This window comes from Jatropha curcas, chromosome 8, assembly GCF_041381405.1.
Source record: "Jatropha curcas cultivar XTBG-Jc1 chromosome 8, XTBG_Jcur_1.0, whole genome shotgun sequence".
Lineage (NCBI taxonomy): Eukaryota > Viridiplantae > Streptophyta > Magnoliopsida > Malpighiales > Euphorbiaceae > Jatropha > Jatropha curcas.
In genome coordinates, this window is record NC_143158.1 from 9,052,424 (window position 1) to 9,062,654 (window position 10,231).

Genomic DNA, 10,231 nt, shown 5'->3' on the forward strand with positions numbered 1-10,231 from the left:
GAGTCGAGCTGGGAAGGTATTTTATTGAAAACAGTTGTACAAGCCGTTCCTAATTATCTTATGCAAGTGTTTCTCTTGCCGTTGGGCATTGTGAATACAATTGAACAAGCTATGAACAGGTTATGGTGGAAATCCTCTGTAGATAGTGGCATTAACTAGACTTCATGGCAGAAATTAGCAAAGAGAAAAGAAGACGGTGGGTTAAGTTTCAGGTGCCTTAGGGAGTTTAATTGTAACGCCCCATTTTCTGTGTCTAAAATAGTAAGTTACCGGTCTGTGAATAGTATCATCGGTCCGGGAATAAATATTATTTTGGTCCAGAAAAATTACTATGTATGTTTAATATTTTCTATAATATTTTTGGAGTATGTATACATTATTTTTATGGGTAGAAAGTAAGTAATACATATTTTTAGAGAATTTAGAAAATTTGTGAATAGTTAATTAAGGTGTGATATTAAGTAAGGAAAATTAGAGGCAATATTTGTATGGAGTAAATTTAAAATGGTGTTATATTAATTAAGAAAATTAGATGAATTATTTTTATGGAGTAAAGTTGAGGATTTTATTGTGTTAAATAATATTTTGAAGGAATTTAATTGGGAGAATATTGTAGCCATTAGATTAGATTGACTCAATCCTAGCCATCCAATGTTGAGAAAAGACTAAAATACCCTTGTGCTCAATAATTTGAGCAAACCACTTTCTCTCCTTCTTCTTCTCTTGGCGTTGGCTATCTCCTTCTTCTTCTTCTTCTCTTTGTTTTCTTCAACTTCATCCTTAGCTAAATCCATCAAATTCAACCCATTTAACTTGATTTAAGGAATCAATCCTAGAGTTTAAAGCTTGAGAAGTGATTTGTGGTGATTATTTTCAAGAAACTTGGAAAGCCAAAGGCTTAGGAAACCTCTACCAAGGAGTAAAGGCAAAGTTGGAGCTTAGAATGCTTTAATCTAAGCTTGCTAAGGCTTGTTTTAAAGTAAGTGTTCATAAATCCTCCTACCTTGTTTAAATTTTTGATTTTGTGAAGTTTCTACTATTTTGTGAAAATTGGGAATTTTATATGAAATGATTTGATTATTGAATTTTGGTGGTATAAATGTGTTCTTGGGAGATTTCTAAGCATGTTTATATGTAGAATTGATGAGGAAAACATTTTCTTCTTCATCTTCCAAAAGTGGCAGAACCTATTGATGAAAAAGGCCTTAAGATTTCTTGTTCTCTTTGTTGGTTTATGCTCTTAAGATGATGTATGATGAGTATGAAATATGTGGTAGAAATCCCTACCTTGTATATGATTTAAGTAAGCTGAAATTGGGAAAAATGTTATTGAGTGAGATTAAGGACTATTTTTTGATCCTTTCGAGTTTTCCTTTGTGTCTGAGTCCTTCATGAAAGTTATAGGTCTACTTCTTAGCTTTCCAACCCATCCTCTTGTGTCCAATTTGGATATATATAGTTCAACTTATGGCTGAAAAACCCAAACTGACTCTGTTATGACGGGCTACATGCATCACTGAATTGAGTGCCCATTTTGACCACTATAATGATAAGATTATATTCTGAGTTCTTCATGAGAGTTGTTTCCCTGTGTCTTGAGACTTCTCTGGTTTTGGATTGGTTTGATTTGAGTGTCTGGATAAGTAGGAATTGGATAAACATTGGAATTAGTGCTGCTGAATCAGGTCTGGACTATTGGTCTGTGTTCCTAGCCTTTTTTCACCATATTACAGATTGATCTGGGCTGTTGTCCCTTGATAACATTTGTAGAATTTTGTCTTAGCTTTCTAATGAATCAAACTTCACTTAATTTGGAAATCTATAACTCAAGTTATGTCCTAAAAACCCAGAAAAGGTCAAGGTGATATTAATGCTGGAAATTTTCTATGTCCTAAATCAAAGGGTTATTTGGATAAAAGTATGTATAAATCATGTGTGATGAAGTGCTCTTGATTATTTGTATGTTTTAGAATTTATTTGACAAAAATAAAACATAAGTGTGAGAAGGGTTGTTGTGGATATCATTAAATGGATATAAATTGGAAAGGTGTGGAATTGATTTAGATAATGCATGATGAGGGTTGAAATGGATACTTTTGTGCATAAGAGTTATGTTAGCATGCGTGATTGGAGAAGGAAATTCCTCCCCTTGGTACCACCTTAGTGTAGTAAAGCTTACATAATTATTATATATATGACATAAGTATGATTATTTGATAACTTTTATATGTTTAGAGTTTTAACAAAGAAATGGGTATTTAAGGTGTAAGTGCTTTGTATATATATACTATCTTAAAAAGAATGTGGTAATTTGTGTAAGTTGTAAGTTGAGAAATTTGAAGTGATGGGTATTAAGTAATGAAGTGTTTTTGATTAAGAATTATTGTTTTTGATTAAGAATTATTGCTTTTGTGCAAGAATGATTTTGATTTGGGCTCTACTATGCATGATTGAAACGTGGTATGATGAGATTGATTTTGTTATTGTGAAGCTATGATCATATGCTAGGGTTATCAGCCCTTATAAATAGGCGGACGCGCTTATTTGTGTGATGGGGGTGGTGCTTTCATAGGCCACGGTGGTGCTTTCATAGGCCACGGTTGTGTGATGGGGGTGGTGCTTTCATAGGCCACGAGTATGTGATGGGGGTGGCGCTAACATAGGCCACGATCAAATCTGCTTATGTTCATTCTGCATGAGTATGAGCCTTAACGAAAAATAACATTTTATTGTTGCTATAAAAGAATGAAGACATAGTTGTATTTATAATCGTCTTATTGTTTTCAAAGTAGTTGAATTAAACGAATGAGATCATATTATTTTAGTAAACTTTACTTTGGAAATTAATGATTATGTTATCAAATGAATTTTCAAAGCATGATATTCCGGTACAAGGTTTTAAAAATAAATAGTATATGTATTGGTATAATAAATGTGCAAGTAATGAATTTATGAGTTGAAAGAATTAAATTCTTCATGTTGTTAATTCATAGTTTATTTGATATTTCTTTTGCTATAAATGTAAATGCATGTTAATATTTGAGATTTTATGATTATAAATGATTTTACGAAATTTGTGTTTTAAGTAAGTTGCCATCGCAATTTTGGTAAGTATGTGAATTATGAGCACCACTGAGTTTTATACTCAGCGCGTCGATTTTTATCACGCGTAGGTTGAAGATGTGGATGCTACTTGAAGAGTAGAAGCATCTTATCAAAGCAGAAGTCACTAATTTGGTAGTAGTCGATTGAGATTTATGTACTTAAGAATTATGGCATGTATAATTATTACATTTTTTTTGGAGATTATGTTATTTGAATTATATGTAATAATAAATTATTTTGGTTTATATATTTGGAGATAAGCATAGGATTTATTAAATGAGTGAATATGAAATATTTTAAGTCAGTTGATATGATTACTTCATTAAGACTTGATATCTATAATGAATGCAAGTAATTGATGAATCGAAAATACTATTGAGGATTTATTTAGTTATGAAAACATAAAAGTGTTGTTGTGTTATAATAATTATTTGGAGATGTTGGACATTTGGAGTTTCATTGGGAGTATTTTTTATTCACATGTTTGGCGAGCTCAGTTTTTAAAGGGATATTCTTACAATATTTTTGTAGGATTGTTCCCAATGTATATATATATTAAAAAAAAAAAGATAAGAAAATGAAATGACATTTCTATTATAAAAAAAAAATAATATACTTATGAAACTTGTGAATACCCAATTACTTCTAATGTAAAATTTTAGTTTTACGATTTATATGTTAAGTTAAGACGGTGTCTCCGGCACCGAATGTGGCATCTGCCGTCGAGTCTCTCGGGATTGGGTGGCGGGTGTTACATTTAGTGGTATCAGAGCCTGGTTTAGGCGATTCTAGGACTATGTGTATTGTGTAGGAATTTATCTATGTTGAAGTGAGAGTATGAGTAATTTAAGTTAATATATGCCATATTGGTTTGAATTGGAAACAACCAGCTATTGGAGAATGGTGTTGTGGTAAGCGGAGTATGTTATTGAGGTTCCTACTGATGATTAATGGTTATATCCTTTTGGACCATGTGAATGAATGATTCTTGGAGGAATTCTTAGAGAATAAGGGATAGAGATTCGATGTGGTGGTTATTGGAGATAAGATAGTATTAAGGCGTTAAGGATTGATGTTCTTTTCTTGAATTGATATGAGTTCCAAGTGTTAGAAGTATATTTGAGATTTGACTTGTGAAGATATGAATTTTAATTTCGAAATTGATTTGTATCCATGCTATTGATAGCATGAGTGACTTGTGAAAAGGTTTGTCAATTTTGAATCCATAAGAAGCATATTTTTTTTTATAATGGTGCTTATGTAAATGATTTTGTTATGAGGAATTTTCCCTTCTATTGAATACTGTGGATATAAAAAAAAATTTAATTTAAGTAAATTTTCAAGTGCGGTTTTATAAAGTTTTGATAAATGAAAAGATTATTTTATAAATGAAAATGAATTCACTTATACAGATTTATGGGCTATGAAGTATATTGGTTTACGAATTAAACATGAAAATAACATTTATATATAATATAAGTATGTAAGATGAAGTGTGAACTTGTATGGTTGTGTGCACAAGAAGATATATTAAGTTATGCCTGTTAAGATTATAAATATTAAGTTGAAGTTAAATATTTGTTGAATGTGAAATGCATTCATAAAATGCATGAATGTATGTATATGTGCCTAAGGAAGGCGTATGTTGTGAATGAGTTGCTAGTATGATCTAATAAGAGAAGTAAATGATTTGGATTTAAGGACAATAGAATCTACTTAGAGTATCGATTTTAATATATGCAATTGATGAAGTTTACATGATTTTGGTTAGTAGAAGTTATTATGACTATTGAGATAGATAATTTTTTTTTTCTGGAAAGAATATGTATATTAATTGGTGTATTTACATAAATGATATTTATAAGGTTTAAATGATGAATGACTTGAGGTGATTTGCTATAATAAGGGGTGATAAGTATTTTTTTTCATAAGAAATACTATTGGTGAATGAAACATTATTTAAAGCCATTATCAGAAGTGATTTTTATTTATGAAAAATAATTACTACTTGATGGAGTAAAGTATATTGTGGTATTCATCAGCTATTTTTCAGATGTATGAACATCAGGAATAATATGAATTACTATGGTTAGAAGAAAAGTGAATTGTGCTTTTTGGTAAGAAATAAATTACTTTAATCTTTATGTGCCTAGTAGTGGATCTTGTATGAATTGTGGCACCTTATGGTTTGATATGGTATAAGTATGAATTCCATTCAACAAGATTTAGTCTTTTGATGTTTAAAGTATTTGGATGTTATAAATAAGGACTGTTGTTTAAATGAGAGATTCAATGCTCCGAGAAAAAGTAAATAACTTCTATAAAGAAATCAAGATAATTATATTATATAAATATTGGACCATGATGGTTAAGTGAGTTGATGAATGACATCGGACATGGCGGAATAGTTGTCCAACTAGTAAATTGATGTTATACCAATGAATTAAATAAGTACGAATGGATCTAGTCATGTTATTGTATGAATATTAAGAAAAGAATCAATTACAGAAATGCGAACGAGTATGAATTAGTATAATTTAAATGGAATGAGAGTCAATATGTAGAGTTTTTTTTGGCAAATTAGGAATCATTGGTTATTCAGAGTTGATGGAAATAGAAGGAATGATACATCAGAGTATAGAAGTAATAATTTCTATATTTTTGAGATTTCATGAACATATATATATAAAAAAAAAAAAAATTTGTGGTTCGTGTTGATCTCACTATGCTTATATGAGAATAAATTCGAAGCCAAAATGAGTAAGAGTTTATAAGTGATCATTGTGACGATAGAAAAGATTGGTTAATAGTTAATAGAAGTATGTACAAGTCATGGATGATTTATGGATTTTTGTGAGATATCTATGATTAAAAAAAAAAAAGGGTGGAATTGCTATGACTTAGTGAATTCTATTTGGATGGAACTACCAAATCGTTATGGATAAATGGTTAAGTTGAGATAGTCTATATGGCACATTGCATGGTTTGCATAACTTGGTGATGGTGTATAAATATTTTTATGTATTGAGATTTGGAACTTTGGTATTATTATTATTATTATTATTTTCTCTTGAGTTGAACTTGCAAGTATGCATGATGTATATATGCATGACAGTGTTTGAGATTAAGTATCATGCAGCAATTAAGTTATTAAAACTGTTATAATAATAAGCTATATGATCTCAGGAGAATACTGTTATGAGAATAAGCTATATGATCTCAGTATATGTTCATATAATCTCATCATGCTTTATGAGAATTGACTTGATGCAAATCTTCGAATATGATATTTAATGATATACCTTGATATGTATCTTATATGATGAAATGTTTGGTATGGGAGTTATATAGGTCATTGGATTGAGTGTTAGATAGAATAAGAGATGTTTATGGAGTTTTCTTGTAAGAGAATTAAAGAGGATAGTACAGATTAAAGTGCTAGCAGATTAAGGAAGAATAAATGAAGTCGGAAAAATATTATGAGATTTGTAATTATTTAATTCAAGTGAATTTCGAGGACGAAATTCTTTAAGGGGGGTAGAACTGTAACGCCCCATTTTTCTGTGTCTAAAATAGTAAGTTACCGGTCTGTGAATAGTATCATCGGTCCGGGAATAAATATTATTTTGGTCCAGAAAAATTACTATGTATGTTTAATATTTTCTATAATATTTTTGGAGTATGTATACATTATTTTTATGGGTAGAAAGTAAGTAATAAATATTTTTAGAGAATTTAGAAAATTTGTGAATAGTTAATTAAGGTGTGATATTAAGTAAGGAAAATTAGAGGCAATATTTGTATGGAGTAAATTTAAAATGGTGTTATATTAATTAAGAAAATTAGATGAATTATTTTTATGGAGTAAAGTTGAGGATTTTATTGTGTTAAATAATATTTTGAAGGAATTTAATTGGGAGAATATTTGTAGCCATTAGATTAGATTGACTCAATCCTAGCCATCCAATGTTGAGAAAAGACTAAAATACCCTTGTGCTCAATAATTTGAGCAACCACTTTCTCTCCTTCTTCTTCTCTTTGGCGTTGGCTATCTCCTTCTTCTTCTTCTTCTCTTTGTTTTTCTTCAACTTCATCCTTAGCTAAATCCATCAAATTCAACCCATTTAACTTGATTTAAGGAATCAATCCTAGAGTTTAAAGCTTGAGAAGTGATTTGTGGTGATTATTTTCAAGAAACTTGGAAAGCCAAAGGCTTAGGAAACCTCTACCAAGGAGTAAAGGCAAAGTTGGAGCTTAGAATGCTTTAATCTAAGCTTGCTAAGGCTTGTTTTAAAGTAAGTGTTCATAAATCCTCCTACCTTGTTTAAATTTTTGATTTTGTGAAGTTTCTACTATTTTGTGAAAATTGGGAATTTTATATGAAATGATTTGATTATTGAATTTTGGTGGTATAAATGTGTTCTTGGGAGATTTCTAAGCATGTTTATATGTAGAATTGATGAGGAAAACATTTTCTTCTTCATCTTCCAAAAGTGGCAGAACCTATTGATGAAAAAGGCCTTAAGATTTCTTGTTCTCTTTGTTGGTTTATGCTCTTAAGATGATGTATGATGAGTATGAAATATGTGGTAGAAATCCCTACCTTGTATATGATTTAAGTAAGCTGAAATTGGGAAAAATGTTATTGAGTGAGATTAAGGACTATTTTTTGATCCTTTCGAGTTTTCCTTTGTGTCTGAGTCCTTCATGAAAGTTATAGGTCTACTTCTTAGCTTTCCAACCCATCCTCTTGTGTCCAATTTGGATATATATAGTTCAACTTATGGCTGAAAAACCCAAACTGACTCTGTTATGACGGGCTACATGCATCACTGAATTGAGTGCCCATTTTGACCACTATAATGATAAGATTATATTCTGAGTTCTTCATGAGAGTTGTTTCCCTGTGTCTTGAGACTTCTCTGGTTTTGGATTGGTTTGATTTGAGTGTCTGGATAAGTAGGAATTGGATAAACATTGGAATTAGTGCTGCTGAATCAGGTCTGGACTATTGGTCTGTGTTCCTAGCCTTTTTTCACCATATTACAGATTGATCTGGGCTGTTGTCCCTTGATAACATTTGTAGAATTTTGTCTTAGCTTTCTAATGAATCAAACTTCACTTAATTTGGAAATCTATAACTCAAGTTATGTCCTAAAAACCCAGAAAAGGTCAAGGTGATATTAATGCTGGAAATTTTCTATGTCCTAAATCAAAGGGTTATTTGGATAAAAGTATGTATAAATCATGTGTGATGAAGTGCTCTTGATTATTTGTATGTTTTAGAATTTATTTGACAAAAATAAAACATAAGTGTGAGAAGGGTTGTTGTGGATATCATTAAATGGATATAAATTGGAAAGGTGTGGAATTGATTTAGATAATGCATGATGAGGGTTGAAATGGATACTTTTGTGCATAAGAGTTATGTTAGCATGCGTGATTGGAGAAGGAAATTCCTCCCCTTGGTACCACCTTAGTGTAGTAAAGCTTACATAATTATTATATATATGACATAAGTATGATTATTTGATAACTTTTATATGTTTAGAGTTTTAACAAAGAAATGGGTATTTAAGGTGTAAGTGCTTTGTATATATATACTATCTTAAAAAGAATGTGGTAATTTGTGTAAGTTGTAAGTTGAGAAATTTTGAAGTGATGGGTATTAAGTAATGAAGTGTTTTTGATTAAGAATTATTGTTTTTGATTAAGAATTATTGCTTTTGTGCAAGAATGATTTTGATTTGGGCTCTACTATGCATGATTGAAACGTGGTATGATGAGATTGATTTTGTTATTGTGAAGCTATGATCATATGCTAGGGTTATCAGCCCTTATAAATAGGCGGACGCGCTTATTTGTGTGATGGGGGTGGTGCTTTCATAGGCCACGGTGGTGCTTTCATAGGCCACGGTTGTGTGATGGGGGTGGTGCTTTCATAGGCCACGAGTATGTGATGGGGGTGGCGCTAACATAGGCCACGATCAAATCTGCTTATGTTCATTCTGCATGAGTATGAGCCTTAACGAAAAATAACATTTTATTGTTGCTATAAAAGAATGAAGACATAGTTGTATTTATAATCGTCTTATTGTTTTCAAAGTAGTTGAATTAAACGAATGAGATCATATTATTTTAGTAAACTTTACTTTGGAAATTAATGATTATGTTATCAAATGAATTTTCAAAGCATGATATTCCGGTACAAGGTTTTAAAAATAAATAGTATATGTATTGGTATAATAAATGTGCAAGTAATGAATTTATGAGTTGAAAGAATTAAATTCTTCATGTTGTTAATTCATAGTTTATTTGATATTTCTTTTGCTATAAATGTAAATGCATGTTAATATTTGAGATTTTATGATTATAAATGATTTTACGAAATTTGTGTTTTAAGTAAGTTGCCATCGCAATTTTGGTAAGTATGTGAATTATGAGCACCACTGAGTTTTATACTCAGCGCGTCGATTTTTATCACGCGTAGGTTGAAGATGTGGATGCTACTTGAAGAGTAGAAGCATCTTATCAAAGCAGAAGTCACTAATTTGGTAGTAGTCGATTGAGATTTATGTACTTAAGAATTATGGCATGTATAATTATTACATTTTTTTTGGAGATTATGTTATTTGAATTATATGTAATAATAAATTATTTTGGTTTATATATTTGGAGATAAGCATAGGATTTATTAAATGAGTGAATATGAAATATTTTAAGTCAGTTGATATGATTACTTCATTAAGACTTGATATCTATAATGAATGCAAGTAATTGATGAATCGAAAATACTATTGAGGATTTATTTAGTTATGAAAACATAAAAGTGTTGTTGTGTTATAATAATTATTTGGAGATGTTGGACATTTGGAGTTTCATTGGGAGTATTTTTTATTCACATGTTTGGCGAGCTCAGTTTTTAAAGGGATATTCTTACAATATTTTTGTAGGATTGTTCCCAATGTATATATATATTAAAAAAAAAAAGATAAGAAAATGAAATGACATTTCTATTATAAAAAAAAAATAATATACTTATGAAACTTGTGAATACCCAATTACTTCTAATGTAAAATTTTAGTTTTACGATTTATATGTTAAGTTAAGACGGTGTCTCCGGCAC

General features: G+C 30.3%; 2 long non-coding RNA genes across 2 annotated transcripts; both read left to right on the forward strand.

The window, feature by feature from the left end:
• The first annotated feature begins 768 nt into the window (after positions 1-768).
• Positions 769-3,352, forward strand: LOC149494156 (uncharacterized). The gene is made up of 2 exons (XR_016322039.1): positions 769-979; positions 3,174-3,352. It is a non-coding gene; the product is annotated as an uncharacterized LOC149494156 (long non-coding RNA).
• Positions 3,353-7,011: 3,659 nt separating this feature from the next.
• Positions 7,012-9,774, forward strand: LOC149494157 (uncharacterized). Its single transcript, XR_016322028.1, has 2 exons — positions 7,012-7,400; positions 9,596-9,774. It is a non-coding gene; the product is annotated as an uncharacterized LOC149494157 (long non-coding RNA).
• Positions 9,775-10,231: the final 457 nt, after the last annotated feature.